The sequence below is a fragment of the Stigmatopora argus genome, chromosome 4 (assembly GCF_051989625.1).
Source record: "Stigmatopora argus isolate UIUO_Sarg chromosome 4, RoL_Sarg_1.0, whole genome shotgun sequence".
Taxonomy (NCBI): domain Eukaryota; kingdom Metazoa; phylum Chordata; class Actinopteri; order Syngnathiformes; family Syngnathidae; genus Stigmatopora; species Stigmatopora argus.
In genome coordinates this window covers 9,769,743-9,794,202 of record NC_135390.1, presented here as the reverse complement: position 1 = coordinate 9,794,202, position 24,460 = coordinate 9,769,743, and the positions used below count along the sequence as shown (strand labels likewise).

The 24,460-nt window shown below is 38.3% G+C and overlaps 1 long non-coding RNA gene across 1 annotated transcript in view; it reads right to left on the bottom strand.

The window, feature by feature from the left end:
- Nucleotides 1-21,962, bottom strand: part of LOC144072791 (uncharacterized) — a 92,733-nt gene extending 70,771 nt beyond the window's left edge. Inside the window, exons 1-2 of the long non-coding RNA XR_013299943.1 lie at nucleotides 21,907-21,962; nucleotides 18,652-18,799 (exon numbers count right to left, since the gene is read on the bottom strand). This is a non-coding gene — a long non-coding RNA (uncharacterized LOC144072791). The remainder of the gene's footprint in view (nucleotides 1-18,651; nucleotides 18,800-21,906) is intronic.
- Between the last annotated feature and the right edge of the window lie 2,498 nt (nucleotides 21,963-24,460).

Sequence of the window (24,460 nt, the reverse complement as noted above, 5' to 3'; positions counted from 1 at the left end):
GATCTTCATGAGATTCCCCGTTGTCAAAGCTTCGGGCTCATGTTAAAAGTCACGACCCTCACACTGCCAAAGGATTCACAAAAAAGTGCAGAACAGTGAGCAAGAAGTGGAAAAAAAGATGGTCTTTGCAGAGAAGCTTCGTTATGTCTGCTCCCGTTTCACTCGCTTGGAATGAAGGTGCAGTAGAGCATCGCATGACAGCAAATGAGATCCTCAGAGATTCATTGTCCTTCAGCGTATTAGCAAAAGGCTGAGGTGATATGGGCAACAGGGGGTTCTTTCTTCCAACTAGTGGCTGAAGGCTTCAATGACTTTAGCACTAGACCAATGTAGTCTGGGAACACTTACAGGTAGACTTTGAAAAGTTTAAATCCTCAGGGGATGAATGTGAACATAATTCAGCTTTGTAGTGAGACACTTTTGATGTAAAAATAGCAGGAAGTGAGGCTAGTGCAACACAAACTGGCCTGGAAGTAAAGACAGACCCACTGTCTAATCACTTTGGCTGGTGGTGTTGTCAGCAACCTGCTCGCCTTCTGCTTCGACAGCGATGGCGCAGCATCATTGATACCCAATAGAATGCATTTGTAGAGAACTGTATGAAATGTTCCATTTGAAAACAACATTTAAATGTTTGGTAAATTGATATTTGAAAATGCTATTCATCTATGAAAGATTTTATCATATTGATATTACTAAATTATATACATTATTATGTTTTTATAATATCAATAACAAAAAAATAATGATACATTATACAAATAGTTATATATAACATTGTCAAATTTAGAATAATATGATTTCTAAAAAAAGACGTGTGCTGTGAGATTTTTGGGGGGAAGGATAGTAGTATATGTATTATATGGCTGACTGCTAAGTAAAAGTTTCAGAAAAGTGGTTATCGGTTGAAATACCTTGTATTTATTGGAAACCTCATATTAATGTTATTCTTTTGATATAGGGTGACTTTGGGAATTTACATAAAGAAATATTTTTGTACAGATTTTGGTTATGACTGAGGACTGAAAGGACAGTCTCAGACTCAGAAAGAGTGGTAATTCAGAAGTTCAGTTCATACATATTCATTTAGTCGGAATGTGCTGTATATATCAACTATGAGAGCTGAAGTTACAAACAAGCTCCTCGTGAATGTTTTAATTGGCCCATTCTATTTCCATTTCAATAAGATAGCCCCTCCCCTTCCTTCATGATTCCTTCTCCCTCCCTTGTTGTCCTCCCTACCTTTCTCATTCGTGGTCCCATATTTGACATGTTGCCGCTTTTATCTCTTTATGTCAACGAGACCATTAACTTCAGAATTTGCAGCAGTATATGAAGTTATATGACCCTTGTGTGTGTGTGTGTGTGTGTGTGTATGCGTGCATAAAGAGAAGGAAGCTGTCTGAAACTTAAAAGGGAAAGGATGAGCATAGTGATGGCTACGAGTACAGACAGTTGAAGTGAAAGCACAAGATGTAGCATATGTCTTTATTTTACAATGGTTAACTTGAGTTGGACTGTATTAGCAGAACCAAGCCATAACCATGTATATCTCATCTCATCTCATTTTCTGAACTGCTTTATCCTCATTAGGGTCGCGGGGTGCTGGAGCCTATCCCAGCTGACTCCGGGCCAGAGGCGGGGGACACCCAGAATCGGTGGCCAGCCGGACAACCATGCACACTCACACCCATACCTAGGGGCAGTTTAGAGTGTCTAATCAGGCTACCATGCATGTGTTTGGAATGTGGGAGGAAACAGGAGTGCCCGGAGGAAACCCACGCAGGCCCTGGGAGAACATGCAAACTCCACACAGGTGGACGTGACCTGGATTTGAACCCAGGACCCCAAAGCCGTGAGGCCGACGCGCTAACCACTTGTCCCACCAGGCCGCCCACCATGTATATATAAATATATATATATATATATATATATATATATATATATATATATATATATATATATATATATATATATATATATATACACACACACACACACACTCACACACACAGATACATACATAACTTTAGTGCCAGTTTAATAACTGAGAAAGTTAACATCCAAAAATATATGACAATAAAACTAAATGCCATCAAGGCTTCAGGATACTAATAACAATAAAAGTTGATCCCTGTGAGTGTAGAGTGAACAAATAATTATTGATTTTAATCTTTTTCTTTCTGTTGGTTCTATTGTTTTTTTGTCATTGTCAATCGTCTATCACTTTATTTATCTCTTCCTCTCATTATTTGAATGTTGTTCACAGTTTCTTTAATTGTCCCCTGCTCCCCCTGCCCCTTGATTCATATTTCTGCCTTCTATCTTCCTTTCTTGTGTTATACTTTCACCCACTCGCTCATTCATCCCTCTTGTCTTTGTTCGCCTTTGTGCGCTCTGCCACTCTTGGTGCCGCCCCAGGCCCAGACATATGGTGCTCTCCTCTCTGCTATTGTCATCCATTAACACCGTTGTCAGTGGGAATTACCCACACATAGCGCAACATGCGAGACTATACTCTGGTTTCTGATGTCAGACAGAAGAGAGAACAAGGCGGGGAAAAAGGAGCGTGTAGTTTGAAAAGGGGGAGAAAAAAAATGATATGCGGCACATTGCATATTACCTCAGAAAAGAGTTCCCTTTCAAAATGTGTGGCGAGGAATTAGGATCACATAATTTGCATGCATATAATGGGCCCATTTTAGGGATCCCCCCCTATTTAACACTGTATGGACAAATACAGCATGAACAACACATGCACACAGAAGAACATGTCAAACAACTTCTGGACTCCTGCTTCTGTTCTAATTTAAGTGTTTGGATGAAGGAGATTTGGGTGTGATGTGTCGTACGGCAGACCTTGGTTTGTGTGTAGGTGTGTGTGCGTGTGTGTTAGTGCATGAGAGAGATAACAGCTCTATAATAATCAGTCCATGGGGAGCAGCAGAGCAGGCGTCTGTGACAGCTTGTCCGCCAGTAAAGCGACAGATACACAAACGCATCGCCATTGATCAAACCTCATTGTGGTTACATCTGATCCAATCTTAAAAGTACTATTTTAAGATTTTTCCCGCACCATTGTTGCCATGTAATGGGAAGTGAGAAGATATGAAAATGGCGGCAATAATATGAAGTGCATGAATGAAGAGAGGCATTTTATGACATGACAACAACACAAGGGTAATCAAAGATTGCAGTGGTTGCAGCAATGATGATGATGCAGGATAAATGCCACTTTTCACAGGAAAAAGAAAATCATAGTAGCTAAAGACAGGTTGACAGTCAGCTATGGAGGTAGACATTCAGCCTAAGGTGATACATTTGCATCTTTCCTTCACTGGCTGCACGTTCTGATTCTGTTTGAAGTTTTCTTTTTCAGAGATGGGTTTTGTTAAGTCTTTTCAAGTTTGTTCTCCTTTTTTTCTTACTTGTCAAGACAAGATTTCTTTAATCTTCTCTTTCCACTCTATCGGCAAGGGGAAAATATAACTGTTCCTTCAGATAACGGGAAAGGTGGGAAAAAATAACGATATTTCAATAATATGAGTTTGCGTTGATTGGATGGTTTGGCACTCAAGGAAAAAAGGGGATGTTTCCACTCATTCACATTGTGTCAGACCTGTCGAGTTGGATGCACAATTCTGGAGTCTTTTTGATAGTCTTGCTTTGTTCTCTCTTATGTGGGTTCACTCAAGAATAACCTCGATTTTTAAACGGAAGACTGAAATTTGAGGGTGATTGGTCTGTCTCTGTGTGGGATTGACAGGTGATCAGTCCAAGATGCTGCTGGGATAGACTGCACGAATGGTGACTCGAAACCTGATTAGCGGCATCAAAAATGGAGGGACGGATCAGGTGTATTAAAATTTTAGGAAACAGCCAGGCCCCTTTCATCGAGATGGAAAAATGTTTCCAATTCATAAAGACCATATCTGTAATTTACTAGGAAAATTGAATTAACAGAACATTTTTACCAGAGCATCCTGGTTATCAGATGTGTGCAGGAGTACATATCATGCTAATCATGTTGCACATTCTTGTGATTGTCATTATAGACCAAATATTTGTGCTTGACTTTGCCTACAAGGTCATCTCAAAACGGGTTTCAGTTGACTTGGGTATTTGTCGTCTTATGAAGTCATGTCACAAAAAGAATAGAGGTGGAATGTCACGTGTATCTCTTTTCCTTATATTAGCTACTCCAGTCCTACAATAATCTTTAGTCAAATCAAAGATGCTTCATGTTGACTTCTGTTCACATTTCTCTTGAAGTCCATGATTTATTCCAAGAAAGCCACATTCTGTAACCCCTTGAACTTTTCCCTCCCATATCAACCCAAGCATTTCCACTATTCAAATAAAAGAAGTTCACATCATGACAAATCCTAAGAAACCGTGACATTGACATTGGTGTTACATCACCAACCAGTTTAAGAGTCAGGTGAACTATAAACTCAGCAGAAAAACTGTTTTAATCGTCATTGACTTTGCTGAAGAGATCTTCAAATCCTTTACCACTTGAGTTAATCTCATAATAATGGAGGTCTATTTTCCAGCTCACGGTTTGCTGACGAAGGGAATCATCATGCTGGGGGGAACCAAGCATTGACACATCAAATTAGCAGTGCCCTTACTGCACACACTACACATGAGTGAACAGTATAGAAACAATATCAGTGTCACAAACACATGGGCAATCCTAGGGATCTGCAGTAGGAAGGACACTATAAAATGACACACTGTTAGAAGACAATGGCAGTCACACTACCTTCAAATCACTGCCGATACCTATCACCCTATACCAGTGGTGGACCGTCAGGGCCTGCAAGGCCTTCTCTGCTGGCCTAAAAAAATATCTGAATCACAGACTGATGTTAATTATGTTTTCAAAGGTTTCAGCTATTATTTGTTGCCAGGGTCAGAAATTTGCCTTAAGGCCTTCACAATCAGTTCTGCAGGCTCTGCTGCACAAAACAAGCATCGATAAAACTGTTGCTTTATCCAATCAGATTTCGAGTTGGCGACCTCACAATGACTTCTCGCAGGCGTAGGGATACGTCATTGACTTCTAGCAGGGGTAGGGATACGTCATCGCTTTCACCAACTATGATTGCCTAGTAATAGCGTGGACTAGCCAGAGCTGCACAAGTAAATATATTGTTGTGTTGATTTAATAGCGGTTTTGTCAACCCGCAATAGCTGAAGGAGGAGAAGAAATGGATTTGTTTGCAGATTTACTGCCATATACTAGCCAAAATTGCTGTAAATTACATAAAGAATGCAGCTATAAAATCTCATGCCCTAATTGATATATTGCCTTTAAGAGGTTATGGTAATAAATTTAAACTCTTTCTATATAGCAGAGATTAGATGATACTACATTAATAATGTTGGTGACACTGAAGCTTGTGTGTCCTTGCATATGTGTCTATTAGCTTGTGTGTGTGTCTGCGTGTGTGTGCATGTGTGTGAGGACCAACCTGAGATCGAACTCTCGACCGCAGAACTTTGAGGCCTACGTGCTAACCATTCCTACACCGGGCTGCAACATTATAATAAGCCACCACAAATCCATTATACACTATGTTGACTAGTTAGTAGTAGTAGTTTAACAGGTGACCTGATTTGGACAGGGCCTCTACTTTCAAACAAGTATCTGGGTGGCAGTGTTTTAGCCTTGGCTGCAATCATGCCTGGCAATTTTCTGTTAGCGATCAGATGTTTGGCAGATCATTCAACTCAAGTAGACTCCGACAACTCAGCCAGGAGGGAGGCAAGAAGCGAAACACAAAAAAGAGAGTGTACAGAATGAGTTGGAAGGGATTTGCGGAGAAAACGGCAGATAAGCAGTGTGCGTGAGCCTCCTAACCACCAGCTGACACTCTTCATCTGTTGTCGCTGAGCCAGTTTCACCATTTGAGCACTGAGGGTTTCTGAATACGTAAAAAAGACAGAAGTATGGGGAAACAAAGCCTTTTCTTCGAGAGATACCGCCAACATCTTTCTGTCTCACTTCCTTTCATTTCTGTCTGTGTAATATTATTCCCCTTCGCAGTCCTGCTTTTATCACTCCACCACCACCATCATCATCATCATCATCCAGCAAGACCACAACCCACAAATTCTGTATTGCGCTTAGATGCAGTAGGAAGTTGGGAGCAAAAGGCAGGAGACAGACAAGATAAAAGCTGTTTCCTGATTCTTCAGCTCTCAGCTACTCCGCTGTCAACTGAAAAGACAGCTAGTCAAGACGCAGAACTTCCTGCCTCAATAGCCTGTGCAGTAGCTGTCGCTATCAGGCACAGGAAAAAGGTGGTAAGAGAAGAGATGGACAGGTAAGAACATACATGATAATACAGATTCCTACATCCTCTTGTGACCCTAGGGCGCAAGATTATTGCCTTACAATCTGCTGTATATTTGGTGTGATGGAAAATGATCATACATGCAGGCATGTGAGGAATCATACTTTTTGCACTGAAGTCAGCTCATTGGTAGCTCAATAGTAGGGAATAGCCAGACTGGCAGCCCTGTAACAACTAGCCATTTTTCTGTTCAGACTGTTGATATAATTACAATGTGGGATTGATTTTTTTCTGCAACATAAAATGCTGCTGTTCCTACTAATTTGTGTATCTGAAATGTCTATTCATGAACCCTTGCCACACAACTTGCCATTGTGCAGGCCTGGGTTCATTTCTAACTCATCAGAAATGGCATCTGGCATAAAACCTGCGTGCCGAATATATCGTGCTATATCGTTGTTTTGCTGTGACATCCCCTGAGAGGATAAAGCTGAACAGTTACAATACACTGTGCTGCAATTACTCTGCTCAATATGCACGAAGATATGTTTAGATACTTGGATATTATATTTGCATGTGGCTATTATCCACTTTGCAGCTGTAAAACTCTACCTTTCGCATTGCAGGAATAATAAAAGCTTATTTTACTCTAGAACAGAGATTATTGCAAAATTGGGTGCTTTCACCTCACTATAGCTGACATGTTAACAAAGTTTTTAAGCAGTCCATAAGGAACATACAGTAGTACTTCACCTTTAGCTGGGTATTCTGAAGAAGTTTCATGGTAAAAAAAAAAGAAGAAAGGAATAATGTAATTAAAGCCTTCTCTATTATATATTATTCATTCATTTTCCCTACCACTTATCCTCACAAATGCAAACACCACAAAGGAAGGCCAGAACCAACCAGGAATTCAACCTGTGATCTCATAACTGTGAGGCAGATTTGCTAACTACTCGACTACTATGCCGCTGATATATTATTTTACCCACTTAATTGTTTAGGAGAATGGACAACACCAGCCAGTATTACATTCATACATTCTTCCTTTTTGATTTCATTTCAGAAGACGCGTCACATCTTGTTATATATTGCCCTGTCAATTGATTTATTTAATGAAAGTGTCTCCTTGACATCAAGTAAATAATGAAATGTTATTCTTGATTATCCCCTACAAAGGCAACAAATATTCAAAAAGCTAGACTGCAGACAGGTGGTCTCGTGGCTGTCTGGTTGAAATGTCACTACCTCAATTTAATACCATAAATATCACATCAATTGCTAGTGCACCTCTTAAAAGGCAAATCTTTTTGTTTGAAATTGCATGATATCATTTGTATTTCTGCCCATCAGACCAGCCATACAAATCTATTATACTGATAATTTTGTCAAACAACACCCTTAATACTTTACTGTTGACTGTTTTAAAAATTTGCAACATCATAACCTAGCTAACATAAGTTGTTTTTCCTAAATATATGTCTATATTCTATTTTAACATTGTTTTATCACTAAAAATTCAAAATATGAATGAGAACCTTACGCTGGATGCTATAGCAGTCTCCTTGACTGCCTGCTTTTTAAAGTTGGTGTATAATTTCCCTTTTAGTTTTAATGTACGAATTTTCAACATTCTTTCTCCTGCTTTACTGTCTGTTTTTCTACACTATATGAACCTAAAACCTAGTTATATACTGGTGTAACTGTTGATGAGCAGCTCTTCCCAACAAGAGTGAAGGTCAGCGTTATCTTCAGTATAGCTAGCAAATCGGATTAATTTCATATGAAATTCTAGCTTGCTGCTGATGTTGATACCAAGTACATACATTATGAAAGCAGTGCCATATCTGAGCAAAATATGACACATGGAGTGTTCGTATTTGTTGAATCTTACCCGGGGATGGCAAGAAACATCACCACTTCCCTTGAACTTGTCAAAGTGCTGAAGGCCCAGAAAAACTGTGTGGTTGGTACAGTAAATAAGAGCAGAAGTGTGGCAGTGCAATACTAAAAGACTTAATTCAAACCAAGGGAAAATGTCTCCATTCTAAAAACTATCCGTTTGGATGCCAACACCACAAATACCCACAAGGATAATCCAGAGATTGTTACATGCTATATGGCCTTACAATAACAGAACTAAGCAATAAAAACACTTACACAAAGATGCTAACATACTTGAAATGGCTGGCATAAATACTTGTATCCTGTTCCATAAATGCACTAATAAGATGATGCCACACAGGAACATCATAATGTGACTCTCTAATAAACTTCGCTCTGGACACATACTAGCAAAAGCCATACAAATGGCCTGTCGTGATAACAAATTTTAGTGAATGATATATTGTCTCAGAAATTATTTCTGATATGTGATATTATTGTTGAGATAAAAGAAAACAATTAAACCACTACTGTAGTAACAATATAGCATAATAAACCAACCAAAGTTGTATTTTTATGAAAACACTAAAATTTATCTATTAAATCTATTAAAAAATAACAAATCTTTATGTTAAAAATCACAATGCATAATGACCCATTTTAATGCTAGATTACTGTAGAATATGAAATAGGTGAGAGATCCAATTCCATTTTTGTTCTCTTCCTATTAGAACCCATCAAAAGCATTGATTTGATCATCTTGGCCTGCAAACTGTGCAAGTCAGCAAATCTTTATCCAAATTATTAAACGTTTTGTCAATCTGACTTTGCAGAATGGCTGTTATTTAAAAGGTATTTGAAAGTTGTACCTGAGTATACACATTCTGTCTGTCACACAACCAAACACACACGTCACGCACCATACTCCAAATACACTTCCTATATACGTCCCTTTAATTATTCACCCAAAAAAATCCTCAGTTTGGTCATGTTCAGAGTACAGAAAGCAAACAATGACACACTAAGTGATTTATCTTGTATTTTCCCCATACACCACTGCACATGTCTGGCATGATATGGGACTGGAAATCCTCTAATTGACACTACGGTTTGGCCTAGAATGGGGCCAGTCTTAGTTTATGTGTCTTAGCTGTGGTGACAAAAGTCATTTCATGACAATACATGCTGAGGCTGCAATTTGTTCAAGATGTCCCCTTATATAGGAGTTCTACATTTTTGCATGTGAACTAACATTCGGTATAGACCCACTGCAATCATTTGCATTAGAATAGTTGTCACTTATATGCTATAACAGATGCTACAGTGGGTGACAGATATCTGCGCTGATGTCATTTTCCATTATTTAGTATCTCCAGAAGAACTGATAGCACTATATATCACAACTGTGAACTTGTGTGGAGGATCCTGTGGTAAATCTTATGATGGATGGAATAAGCAAAGTTCAAGGCTGGATTTTTGATTTCCCCGAAAGGTTATATACACAGGATCTATTCCGTCCTGGTCTGCCTAAAAAAAGCCCAGGACAACAATCATCAATGTTAAACCTGATCAATTACAATCGCAGATCAACAAAGTCAGTGGTCAACATTGAGCTGGGCCAATACAGAGACTAAGATTGTAAAATGAAAGAAAAACAACACCAATCCCATGCTGTGCCATTTGCAAGCAGATGGCAACAAGAAATAAGCGCAATAATTACACACCTGGTCATCTAAACACAAAATATATAGGGTCCTTCAGCTTGTCTCATTATTTCTCCATTTCTACTCCATATTAACATTATTTTCATCATTTGGTGTGAACCTCTGTCTGACGAAATTTTCAACCTGTTTCAACCTTGTGTCAGCCTGATGGATAGGGGCGCCAATGTGTTATGTCCTGTATGGTAGGATCCATCCTAAAACCCAGAGGGCTTGTACAGGAGTCTGGCCCTCGCTCCCTGCTTTTTTTGTGCCATCTTTTTGCTTCTGAGCCCCTATGTATGTGCATGAGCGTGTGTGAGCTGTAGGTGAGTTTGTGTATGTGTTAATTGTGGCTACATACAGCCTCCTTGTGCCAAGATTTTGCTTCTCTCTATGTGCTTCCATTCCATTGTGTCCGATTCGGGGTGTTACTGGCTGTGGGCATGTGGCCGCTTTAAAGGACAATGCGGTGAAAGACAATGGTTGGAGAACTGATGAGATACTCCACAGTACAGAGGGATGATGCAGCTCGTGTAGATTTAAAGCTCCACGACTTCAAATATCAACAATGCTTTGTGCTGCATTCTTTTGTACCCGAGATTTGAGCTCTTTATTTCAACCAGAAAAGCTGTTTGGTTACAGTAAGTGATAAAGTAGCAACAGATACCGATCTCACAAGCACAAGCAATCACAGTACAGTTTTCATCCAGCTAATTCCCGATGACCTCCTTGATTCAACAGGAGCCAACTGGCAACTTGAGGTATCCAAAATCTATTAGTCATTCTTTGTCACACCTTCCATTTCTCCACCTCCATAAGCCATCAGTGTTTTTGGTCGGCATCCAAATCAATCCTGTTCTGACACATGACCTGAATCATTCATCTCTCCCTGCTGTCGCTCTCTATCTTTTTACCTCTCTAACAGTAGGAGTGTGTAGCAAGCTGCCAGCCAGCATCAGTCACATTGTCAGCGCCCGCCTGGCTCTGGGGCTGCTCTTGGCTTAGAGGGCAAGCTCTGGCTCAAGAGTTTCTCTCAGTGTCTGACCCTAAACTGCCGAGATGCATATACGACATTTAGAATATTTAACCTTGTAACATTTCTGGAGTAGTTCCTACATGCAAGGGCTGCCTGATTTTGACACAAGAGTTAATTGTGATTATTTTGGCAAATATTGCATTTGCGATTCGATTTGCAATTTTTACATTTCATGATTAAAATGCATAAAACTCGAATTGTGAATAAAATAAGTCATTACATTTGCAAAAGTCTCCAATGTGATGGGGTGGCCACAGTGGAATTGTGGCACAATGCAGTTCTATACCAGTGATGCGTCAAAGTGTCATGGAAGCACAGGAAGTAGATAACAAGGATGTACTATTATTATCCAGTTTACTATACTGGCCTGCAACATGATCATAGTGTGATCGTAAAGTGATATACAATATAAAACAGTGATTCATATAATATACATGCCTAACTTCCATTTTCTTTTTGTGTAACCAAACAATTTTAAGCAACTGAAATGTTGCACATACATATACAGACCAAAAGACAAAGATGAATAAAGGTCTGGATAACTGGACAAGAGAGCGAAGAAGAAATAAGATGTATTGCAATGTCCTCAAATTCTGACTACAGACTTGGTAGCTTTAATGAAAACTATATATTTTTATTTTTAACTCGAATATTCTTGCTTCCACTTCCTACGAGTATTCTGATGCTGGGTGGGTGATCTATGGTTTCCATTATGTCCGAAAGACATACAACAGGCGCTGTCACAAATATCAATTAAGATCATTTTATTGTTATCAAACTGTGGTTATTGTTGTTTGAGTAAAAGCAAAATTGGGCAGCAGTACTCTTACTTGAGTACATTTTTTGGGGTATTTGGAATGCATATGTTTGATGGTGTGAGACAGAAAGGAAGTGCAATTATTGGTGTGCAGGGTGTTGCTTCAATGGAAATATGCTGCAACATGCCATCTAATTAAGAATGTCTTCTCCTTAGTGAGGCGGGTTCCCAAAATCCCGGCAGCCATGATTAAAAGAGAAGCTCTCAAAGGACACGACACTCTTCCAATCCACTCCGGATACTTCCTGGATGCCATCCATGTGCAATCAACCATCTCATCTTGACCAGAACGGACGCTTTTTCAACTCTCGTCTCACTCTGGGTCCTTCTCAAGTGTGGTTCCTTTTCTCTCTCGTTTCCTTCATCTGTTTACAGCCTTTTTGCCTCCCTCTCTCAACTCTACTTCTCCCCCAAAACAGCCGCTCTCTTCCCACCCCTTTCACTTCTCCAACCCGTCGTCTGCCAAGGCTTCACATCAAAGCCACTGATTGGTTTCTGACTGTTCAGCAGGCAGCATTTAATCCTGCTTTGTGTAGGAAAGACCAAAAATAATCAGCATGAATATGGAAAAACCTGCTTCGGTGGTAATATCCAGCACAGTAATATCCATATCAGTCAAACTAACTTGGCTTCATTTGACTTGCATACAAAGGGAAGGCCACACTTTCCTCCAAAGTCCCCTTGGCTCAGAGTCACATTGTGTGGATAAATATACCAACTTGACAAGGTTGTTGATTCGGGGCTGACATTGAGTCATGCTCACAAAGCAACAATTTAATACTTTAATTCTCTTGTTTCCTTGGCGCTATCTCCACCTTCTGATGTACAGTCCCTTCACCTTGGTTTGACTGCTCCATACAACATTGCTGCCCAAGGTTGTTTCTAACGTTAAAAGTTTTCATTAAAAAGTTTAACTCATTATCACTTAACATTGAGTTCTAACATTAACAACGGAAAAAAAGTTATTCAAATGCTCCATTATTTGTCAATTTCTAGTTGTGAAGTACTTTTACCACAGGTTTGTGCACATGCACTACAGTCTTTGATACCCCTTAAAAGGCAGATAATAATTTAAAAAAAACTACCAGAGAAGAAGAATGATTCAATGGGGGAATACACGCAAACAATGAAATGTACTCATAGTCAGAGTAAAATAGGTTAAATAAACTATAACTAGGACACACATCTTCATGGCTTAACAGACCTGCTGCATGTTGTGCATTTGTTTGATATTGTTTGAGTTAGTGTTTGAGTGTTCAGTGTTTGAGATTATATATTGATTATATTCAACATATTTAACCTGGTTGTTGAACATTTTGTTTAAATTACATTTAAGGAATGAATCATTAGTTCAAATTTGTTTCTATATCTTATTGCACAAAAGGTACAGAAAAATATGCCTTCAATTTAAACAAAATATATATTTAAGCTCACTAATAATGACAATCACATTCCAGTGCACATCATCGGGTAACTAAATTAGAATTTTACATCTAAAAATAATAGTTATCAAAGTACATTTCCATTCTACACAAACTGGAAAGAAATATATCAACTGGAACTCTAGGGCACTCAAATAAAACGAGATTTTTAAAAGGGACTAAAAAAACGATATTAATAAAAGTACATAATTGTAGAAACCATTAATAAAGCTTTCAGCAGAAATTATTCTGTGAAATATATTTGTCGTAAAATCACTACAACTCAAAAAATGTATGAAAATACTATTTGCTATATTTTATGTGAATATTTTAATATTTTGCTGAGGACTACATGCATTTTAATACAGAGGATGCAGTTCATCAACATTGACCATTTTGCTCCCTGTTGCTGGTGGAAAAAAATTACAAATAATTTTAAGAGGCATGAAATGAAAAAATGTACGCTAAGACTTCCTACGGATTCAGAGAGGACGAGGCAGTGGGTGAAAAAATATGTCTTTGCCTCTCAAAGATTGATAAAAGGGAGATATTTCTGTAACTCCAGGCTAATTCTGTGAGTAGCGCCAGATCTCGCCAGGGATTTACAATGCTGGCTTCAAAACAATTAGTTGGAGAATGGGAGCCATTTAAAAGACAGGGAGACAGATCTTAATACAGCTGTGGGCATTTCCCCACGGAGGACTCATTTTTACAACCTCCTTACTGAATCTTTCTTCCTCTATAGCTCTAATACTCCAAGCCAATCTCCCCCATCTCATTTCACACTGAAGAGAATTTTATGAAAGCTACCATTTGAGTAAAGCAAAGAAGTGAGAAGTGTAGGTGCGGCACACAAAGAATCAAGTAAGTTTTGCAGACAGAAGCAATAGAGAATGCCTGTGTGCTGGAGTGGGGGTTCGCAACCATCATCAGTGAGGCAAACAACTACACATAAGAGACACAGGACCAAACACATAACAAGGGAGCTGCAAGATATTAAACATCCATCTCTCTTTATGAGGACTGTCTTCCTGCTACCTTGAGTATAGTGAGGACCAATCAGTGCGTCCATTTGTCCACAGGGGCCAATCAGTGTTCACTGAAGGACTTACTCAGCATGTCTTAGTATGCAGGTAAATGACATGGCTAAGTCCTCTCTTCTATGCAGACACTCCAAGGAGAGGCTGTTGCTACTTACAGTGAACAGCCCTGTTCTTGTTAATTAATGTGCTTTGTCAACCCTGAATTTAATCTTGGCCTAATATTACTTTATTAAGAGGTTTTTAAGAAGAGCAGATTCTGACATAATGCACCTACACACATTACATGCTCTTACTAGAACATAATTGTAATTGAGAAGTCAGTACTCATTGACATTCACGCACAACCTTGTGCACAGCACAATCATGGCAGATATGCTGATCTGGACTAAAACTAACCAATTATATTTTATACGCAGAAAGTCATGCGTTTGTAGTGTTCAAAGTAGCACCATTTATAACAGTATACAAAGTGATAAACGAGTTTGATTGCAAAGCCCTACATAAGTCTAAATTTAGGTAAGAAAATGTTTTACAAGTTCATATTGAATCTTTGTAACTGCGTGGAACGAAGTGTACGACCCAAATGCGGGGAAGCAATCAAGGACGTGGAATGGAGTGCTCTTACAAAACTTTAATTAATAAGGTGGTAATCTTTAGAAAATACCAATGACTTAGAAATCAAATCACAAAATCAAACCTGACGGGAAGACATGGGGAAACAAGGAACATGGAACAGGCAGCATGGCAACTTGGCATGGTACAAACAAAGCAGACAATCCGACAAAGACTAACAAACACAGTTTAAATAGACAAAGAAGTGCTGATTACCAAATCACAGGCAGCTGGTTACAAGAGGAAGGGAAGCATGGAGGGACACTAGACCCCAAAAGCAAACAAACAAACCAAAACCCCAACTAACCCTAACAGTAACAGTATACTCGAGATTTGAATATGAGCAATGACTAGTATCTTTGTTGGTTAAATTTATTTTGTCATGTTGGTAAAGAAAATCCAATTTTCCAATTCTACACTGGTTTTGAGAAAAAGGCCTTCTACTTCTACCTGAAGCTACTACACAATTACATGAAAGATCAATTGTCAGGGGAAGTTACACGAAGCGAGTAAATAAATTTAATCTCTGCCAGCATTAACAATGTTGTGGACCCCAATGAGTGTGACCACTATTCCTTCACCATAAGGAACCTAATTTTACATGTCATTACATGCTGTTTTGTTAAAATTGGAACTAATAAGAGAAATGACAATGTTAGAAAGCACCACAGTGATCATTGCCATCAGTCTTTGAAATAGGATTAAAAGGTCTTCAATGGATGTAGTGCAATCATTTACCACAGCCTGATCCTGTCAAACAGCGCTGCGTGGAAGAGTTATGTCATAGTGGAGGTCTGCATGTACAGTGCCCCTTCATAACATGAAGTTGGTCTGGAAACTGGAGCAACAGCACTTCTGCTGGTTGCAACCAAGTTATGCAACCTAGTTTGACTCGAATTGTTAAAGCCCCAATTCCTTCATGAATTTAACACAGAAGATCAACTTCTGACCAATCTGACTTCTGATTATTATATGTCAATGCCTACAAAATAAAGTGTATTACTATTGCTATGAAATCCTTCAAAATGTTCCCCAAGAGTATGCAAATATATTTTCCCAAGGGGTGCAATCCAAAGCTTACAGCAGAGTCATCAACACACTGGCCATTTTGTAAAGTATAAAAAAAACATGGATGTTCCTTTTTCCTTCAGCAAGAAGAAAATTGAAAAGTCTTTAAGCAAAGAGGGCTGCTGTTGTCACCCACTCACAAATGCCCCATTCAGGTCTCTGTATTCTGATTTTAATTCAGAATTTCTGTATTATTTGCATGTTAAGGTGTCTCTTACACTGGGGAGCAATTAAATGATAAAGCGTGGCTGTTACAGGTTTATGTAAATTCCTTCTGCTTGAGGCTTGTATTGAGAGAAGGCATGGAATTACAGCAAAGTAAATAACTCCAGGTAGTGCAATTTTTTTACTTACTCATTTTTTTCTTTAGTTCAATGTTTATTTATTCAGGAAAGGGCTATTTGTAAGCAAGTTTTCTTTTCCAATGATGCATTGATTACAAACAAGTCATTAAAATAGTGCAGGTGCAATGCAAAGCGTAAAACGTTTAGACGATAAAGGGCGCCAAGTCATCCACTTGTAGTTGTGGGAAAAAAATTGTTGCAAATTAATAACAGTATTTATTTCATGAACCCAGTCCTAACCATTTGACATATTATGAGATGAACTTAGAAGTGGTGAGCACATGTGGAGTAACCTAATAACTTGAAGTCAAGTGAATGTGTTGGACAGATATCATAAATGAATACCTAAAAAATAAATAGAAAACAAGATGTATTTCTTGTAGACAATGTCCAAAGGAAAGTCCTGTTTTGTTGACAAAGTAGTGTTTTTTTTTTTTTTTTTAAGTACTGAGGGAAGCCTACAATATGTACTATATTAATTACATTTCCAATCAATATGTAATTTATACAATAGATGGCGATTTATTTGTATTCAAAATTCAGAATAAAGGGTTGTTTTACATGTGGTTAGTAAGACAAAATGTCAGTAAATGAAATACTTAACAGTCAACTGTGCAAAGGAGCCCCATCAACATTAGTAATCGTATATTAGGCAATTCAAGGCAAATTTATAGATAAAGCACAATTCAACACAAAGAAAATTCAAACTGCCAATGTAAGCCACTTGTTTGAATCCACGGAGGAGCTTTTTTCCCATATCGCCATTTTTATTTATTTGTGTGGATGTAGCGCCAAATGAAGTTCAGAGCAAGAGTGCCTCGGATTAAATGGAACAAGGAATGTAGTTTTTTTGTAGCTCTATTTTTCCCCCGATAATTTTGCCTGATTACCACAGCAGTCTGATAAAGCTTTAACAGTAAGATGAAAATACTCACAATCCTGTCCAGAGACAATAGCCTTATTTTGGGCAATGCCCCTATTACACATTGAAGCAATTTCAGGTGAAAAGATAAAAGGTTTTAAAGGAAAACAGGATCTGAGCAAACAAATTATAGACCAGGGGTCCCCAAACTGGTCCTCGAGGGCCGATAACGGTGCAGGTTTTTGTTCCAACCAATCCACAGACATTTTGACCAATGAGATTTCTGCAGAAAACAAGAAGCACCTGACTGCAATCCACTGATTGCACTTGTAGGACACCAGATTGGTGAAAAAAGGTGTCCTCTTTCTGGGTTGGAATGAAAACTTTGTGGAATAGTTTGGAGACCACTGTTATAGACTGAAAACAACAAGTCACCTCTTACACGTCCTTTAAATATTAAAACAAGGATTTGCTTTTTCTTACTTAATTTTTATGATCCAAGACATTGGGCAGTGGTTACAATAAATCAAGTGGAAGAATTCCAGCTCTTAAAAGTTATGTGGATTATTGGTTAAAAGGTGGTCTTCTCCAGGTTAAATTTGTCCGTTTTGAAACAGAAATCAATTGCTTGAGGTTTAGTTCAACACTCAGGTCTCTTTGAGACTATCAGAAACACTGTTAAGGCAATGAAGATTCAAATGGTCTAGTAATACAATCTCTTGGGAAACATGGTGATATTTTATAAACTAAAACAGAAATACTAACTGCTGCACAGTTTAGTTCCCCAATGGCTGATCAAAATGAAATTAATATCTAGTCTTAGCTGTCCATTTAGATGAGAAGATAAAGTTAGACAATATGGTGACAATTCTGAAAATTATAACGTCATAAAACTTTAATTGCGTTTTAATTATCAAAGCCTTATTTGATGAGGCACAGTCCCCATGTAAACGAATGCAAGTAAAGGACTAGAATTCCATAAAGTACCAACCAACAAAATGCAGAAATTTAAAAAACATATATCATTCAGTCATTTACCCAAGCTCTAATATATTTGAAAAAGGAGATTAATAAGGATGTTTGAAATGATAATAAAAACATTGGTTAAACAATTATTTGGCTATTTATTTGTTCATTTATTCTTATTGGGTTTTTTCATTTGGTAGTACCTGTTTGGCATTAATATGTGGAGGTTGTTGTTGTTGCTCTGGGAAAAAATGAATGTTTTATTCAGAAAGTAACAGTTGTCAACTGTTGTTTTCTTGACAGGTTTTCTTTTTTTTTCTTTTTTTTCAGCAAGTACTGTGTTGGGTCAATTCCTTGAATGTGGTTTTGGTCAAAATATGAGTTCATAGTTATTCCCTGACTTATATTTTGCTGTCAGTAAAATATAAAATGCAATATTGAGCAGATATGCCTATGTGATTACACCATACATAAGCAAGATATTTTCAGCCGCGTTAAGCATAACCTTTTGTGCATTTGTCCAAGAGTAATAACAGATACTTAGAGGAACAAAAGCAAATTGCGAGGTAGGTTGATGTGAAATATATTACCTGTGACAAAAATCCCGAGGCACTTGCGCTACAGGTGTCCACCTCTCTCACGCTAGCCTTGCGATAGCCCCGTGTGCGCTTTCAACCTTCATCTTTCCAGCTCATCGACTCCGATAGGATGGCTTGGCATTTCGCTTTCAAGTCATTTCTGAAACACAAATGAGAAAGAAGGTGTTGCAGACTCTGTCTCACACTAAAATGTAGAGCGAACGGTGCTCTTTGACAACTTTAAAATGGCTTAAGATCAATAATGCAACCAGAGTTACAGTGGAGGGATACAGTGAGCTGACAGCACTGACTGACTTAATTGGTTTAGACTGTCATCACAGACCCTGTAGATGTTCACCAGGCGGTCGCCCCTACACGTTTGTCCTTTTAAGATGTTCGTAACCATAGAGTGTGTTAGTAACTTTGCAGGGAAGTCTATAAAAATGCATTCCCAAATAAATTATTCCATGCTATAGAGCAAGGGTGTTAGACTCGGGTTGGTTCGCGGGCCGCGTTAACGTCAACTCGATTTCATGTGGGCCGGACAATTTTAGATTTAATATTTAGATTTTTTTATAAATGGATTAAAATAACTGGATTAAAAGGCCTGAATATTCAGTTTTTTATAGATCTAAAACAATGTTTATTTTAGCTTTTTTATATATATTTTTAGATTTTACAAAATGATTTTTGAACTAAAAACACAGAAAAAAATGGATTAAAAAATTACAATTATTGATTTAAAAAGGGGACAATCAGGAAATTTAATATACATCTATACTCTTCATTTTAATTTGATCCTAAAACAGAAAGTCGGCACTCATGATTTACTTTCCCGGGCCACACAAAATGATGTGGCGGGCCAGATTTGGCCCCCGGGCCGCCACTTTGACACATGTGCTATAGAGTAAGAGAGAGTTGTGATTGTGACTATTATTGATCTAGAAAAATCTTTTCCCTTACCTGGAGAATCAATTTTCCCAATTTTCTGGAATTGTAATGTAGTTTTTAATGCAGCCGGCAGCATTACCAATACATGCTGCACTCTCTGGCTGAAGTGGAGCTTTATATTGAGAAATAAAAATATAGATCAAGAAGTGTATTTGCCCGAGGCTGTACTACTGATATCAATGATACAAAGAATGAAAAAAAAGATGTGCTTTTTATCAATGTCAGTGCTACTATGAGAGTCTAAACATGAATTAAAGTAAATGAAGTCAATTTTCCCACATAAGACTTCACATGAGAAAACCCTGAGCTTGTACAATTTATAAAATTTGGTGGAGAAAGTGGGGTGGTGTTGCATGCAGCTTTCAATTAAGATCTCCCACATAAAACAAACAAGAGGGTTTTTTTGTGAAAAGAATCACCTCAAGCAGAGCAGTTACTTTGACTGATGTTAATATTGATTGCTTTTATAAACTGGGAAACTTTTTTTAATGTTTACAAATTTATCAAAAATGAATAAATGTGTTGTGAGTGATACAGTTTCGAGTACATCAGTGGCTTATCTTTTGTTTATTACCCCATGAAAGGAAAAACCACACTTAACACAATCTTTTTTATAGATATTCTGATTTGGAGACATGCAGGCAACATGGTCGTTTGGTAAAAAGCTGTGCTGCTTTTAAATCTAATACATTGCACTGCTACAGGGATCTTTTCACTATTATAGCTGTTGACAAGCTTCATATTGACAGAAAAATTCCGTCAGACCAACATCCGTTGAAAGCATTTGGAATGGATAGACGATCAATAATAGTAGTAAAAGGTTCGGTTCCAGTTGATGACTACAGACATGAGTTAATGCATTAAAAACATCATTACACAACTCAATTTACCTTCAGTATTTTTTTACAGCCCCCTATGAGACTACACTACAACAATGACCAGCCCAAAATACATGAATTCCAGCTGAAATATGTCATGGATGTTCAGTCATTGACATTTCAGGTAAAAGAGTGGGTCTTTGTAGGGTTTGTAGGCTTTGTGGGCTCTCAGATTCAGATTTTACTGGTGCTGCTTAGACAGTTTTCATGGACAGGCAAATACAGCCAGACTGCTTAACATTGAGAAACCAGGTAATCCCAATGTCTTCACAACTGTTGACTCATGCTTTAAAGTATGTGTATCTGTGTATGTGTTTCAAGCTGTGGAGGAAGCTAAGGGAGACAGTTGGCACCACCGCGTCAACACCCAGCAGTGAAGTATTGATCTGTTGCTTCACTTTGACTTTATTTTCCATCTCACCATCATCCCTATTTATATCACTCATCTTAGTAGTTTACCCAATAGTTTTGTTTTAAAACCAGAAGCCCAAGAGCTAAAATGTTTGTGTGTTTGTCTGCGAATGATTGCAACAAATTATAAACTGCTATATAATCCTCCAAAATAATTGATTAAATTATTTAAACAATCCTGAATGCTTTGTCTATTTGTTCAACAGATTTTGCAAAAATCTACTTCACTGTACGGTAGAGCAGTTTACAATTGTGGGTAAAGATATTTTGACTATATTGGTGCACAAGATTGCAGCTCGGTGTTTGAGTGGTTAGCGCATCGGGCTCACAGTTCTGGGTCGAGGGTTCGATCCCAGGTTTGTCCTCACTGTGAGGAGTTTTCACATTCTCCCATGCTTGCGTGGGTTTTCTGTGGGTACTGTGGTTTACTCCCACATCCCAAAACATGCAGGGTAGACTAATTGAACAGTCTAAATTGCCACTAGGTATGAGTGTGAGCATGAATGGTTAGTCGGCTCCTTGTGCCTTGTGATTGGCTGGCTACTGATTCAGGGTGTCCCCCACCTGGTGCCCAAAGTCAGCTGGGATAGGATCCAGCACCCCCCGCAACCCTTGTGAGGATAATTGGTTTAGAAAATGAATGAATGATTATTGCACTGACGAGTACAAAAATCCTGAATAATTTCACAGCGAGGGAAAAGTTTGAAAAATGTGTCTTTTAAATCTCTAGTTAATACCGAGTTTAAACATCCTCCATGTGAAAGAAGGTTGCACAAATTATCTAAGTGAGCAAATTGCGAATTTCGTAGACCTTTGATGATGGAGAAATTAATGTTTATACACAAAAAGTGACACCGCTTGCAAGCGCAGCCGTTGTGTGACGAACGTGACGTCAGTCACGCCACACGTGTACAGCATTAAGACGCTGATACTATCAAAACAGGAAAAACGAAGACAGAAATAGTCACACACGCCCTCTATATTGTTTCTGTATCTTTTAAATGAATCACTGCCTTACTCTTTTTACCGTGTGAGTCGGATGGAGGCTGCTTCTTCTTTTAGATGTTGTTTCTCCAAAAGCGGATGATGCGGACAGCGAGTAGCCAATGCGTGCCAAGTAGGCGGTACAATATGAGATAATTGACTGGATACAATAATAAAAGTATTTAATAATGCCTGAGAAATTATTTAGCCTACTTCAAGAAAATATTGTCTTTTACATTTTCTCTGTATTGCACATTGGAAAAATGAAATTCGTTTTAATTTAAAATCTCACTAAAATCTTTTTTTCCACAATATTTTACTTTTTATGACCAAATTACTTTCAAATTAGAGTGTGTCCTGGTGTAAGTGTTTTAATTTTAATAAAAATAGTTTTATAAATGTAAAGTATATAAAAAAAATCATTCATTTTCCATAACGCCGGGGTGCCGAAGCATATCCCAGGGCACTACAGGCACCAGACAGGGAATACCCTAAAGTGGTTAGCGCATCGGCCTCACAGTTCTGTGTTCCTGGGTTCAAATCCAGGTCATGCCCATCTATGTGGAGTTTGCATGTTCTCCCCGGGCCTGTGTGGGTTTCCTCCGGGTACTCTGGTTTCCTCCCACATTCCAAAAACATACATGGTAGGGTGATTGGACACTCTAAATTGCCCCTAGGTATGGGTGTGAGTGTGCATGGTTGTCCGTCTCCTTGTGCCCTGTGATTGGCTGGCCACCGATTTAGGGTGTCCCCCGCCTCTGGCCCGGAGACAGCTGGGATTGGCTACAGCACCCCCCGCTACCCTAATGTGGGTAAAGCAGTTCAGAAAATTAGATGAGATGGGATGAGGTGTTTATAGAATGTACCAGCAAAAAAAAGAGATGCACATTGATAGCTTAGTGAAGGTTCATATCCACTTTGCTTGGTTGGCCACTGAACAGAGCTACATATTTGATTTTTTTCTGGTCATTGGTGTCACCATCATAGTCGCACCTGTCACAAGTCTCTGTCCAGACTTAACAGAGGTGGCTGACCGGTGTGGTGTGCAATCATTGCCTTGGCCAGGAGGTTAAAGATGCATTTTTACTGCAAGAACTTTACACATAAACACAAGCAGAACGTTTCACTTTTTCAAATCAAAAGAAAAACATTTCTATATTGTGTTTGCAGAATAAATACTTTTCCTGTTTTAATTTTGAGGCGAAATGTGCCGAGCTACATAGAAATGCCCAGAAGCCCACGAGTCATGAATCAACATAACGACAGCTGCAGCTGCAGGCAAATGTATTAGGAATGATTTTAAGACCAGGTGATTCCGGTTTATTTTTAAATTATGACATTATAACCATAGTGAGCTTATATTTTCCTTTTTATGTTTGAAACACAAGACTGATGTATCACAAAAGTTTTTTTCATAATGAACAATATTTTTTAAATTTCACAGTATTTTATTTTCAATATTTTTTATATTTTTAAAAAGATTCCAGCTCCAGCAACTACTACTAACGCTAACGTAGTAAATGGCTATTTAGTGTGCTAAAACTAACAACAACAATTTAATTGAACTCACGAAAACTTTCCGGTTAACAGTTGCCATGGTAACAGAAGATGCATCAGCAGCAGCAGTGGCCCCGAAAAGTTGACAGAAAATTAGATGCTAAGGTAAAATAGCACTTTCCTAAGTGCTTAGCATTGCCTACATGTGACTGCTTTTTAATACAGTGAGTACTCCCAAACTCCAAAAAGGAGGACAAATACGTGTCCTACTTGAGGCTGTGCAGGATGCAGAAGGCATTTAAATTAAGGAATGTCCTGCATAGTGCAGGACGTCTGGACACCCTACGTCACATGTGTCAAAGTGGCGGCCCGGGGGCCAAATCTGGCCCGCTGCATCATTTTGTGTGGCCCGGGAAAGTAAATCATGAGAGCCGACTTTTTGTTTTAGGATCAAATTAAAATGAAGAGTATAGATGTATATTAAATTTCCTGATTTTCCCCCTTTTAAATCAATAACTGTAATTTCTTAAACCTTTTTTTCTGTGTTTTTAGTTCAAAAATTATTTTATAAAATCTAAAAATATATTTTAAAAAAGCTAAAATAAACATTGTTTTAGATCTATAAAAAATGAATATTCAGGCCCTTTAATCCAGTTCATTTAATCCATTTATTTAAAAAAATCTAAATATTATATCTAAAATGGTCCGGCCCACATGAAATCGAGTTGACGTTAACGCGGCCCGCGAACCAACCCGAGTCTGACACCCCTGCCCTACGTCATACTTCTTTCTGTACCAGATAGAATTGTGCCACAGTTTACTAAAAGCTTTAAACAGCTGACAGCTACAATTTTGGGGGGGAAAACACTGGGTTATAAAAACAGTCTGCTTGGATCATAAGTTTTTTTTTTAATTAAACCAATTAGAATGACTGCTGCGTGTCACTCTGGATGAACATTACTCAGTACCAGTGTTTACCTAACTTAGTCTGATTTAACTGAAGCACTGTGTACATAAATCCCCTTTGGTGCCGGTTTAATTGGCAATTTAAAGTGGATGAAAATAATCAAGTAATTTAATTCTTGCAGATTTGAGGCCGT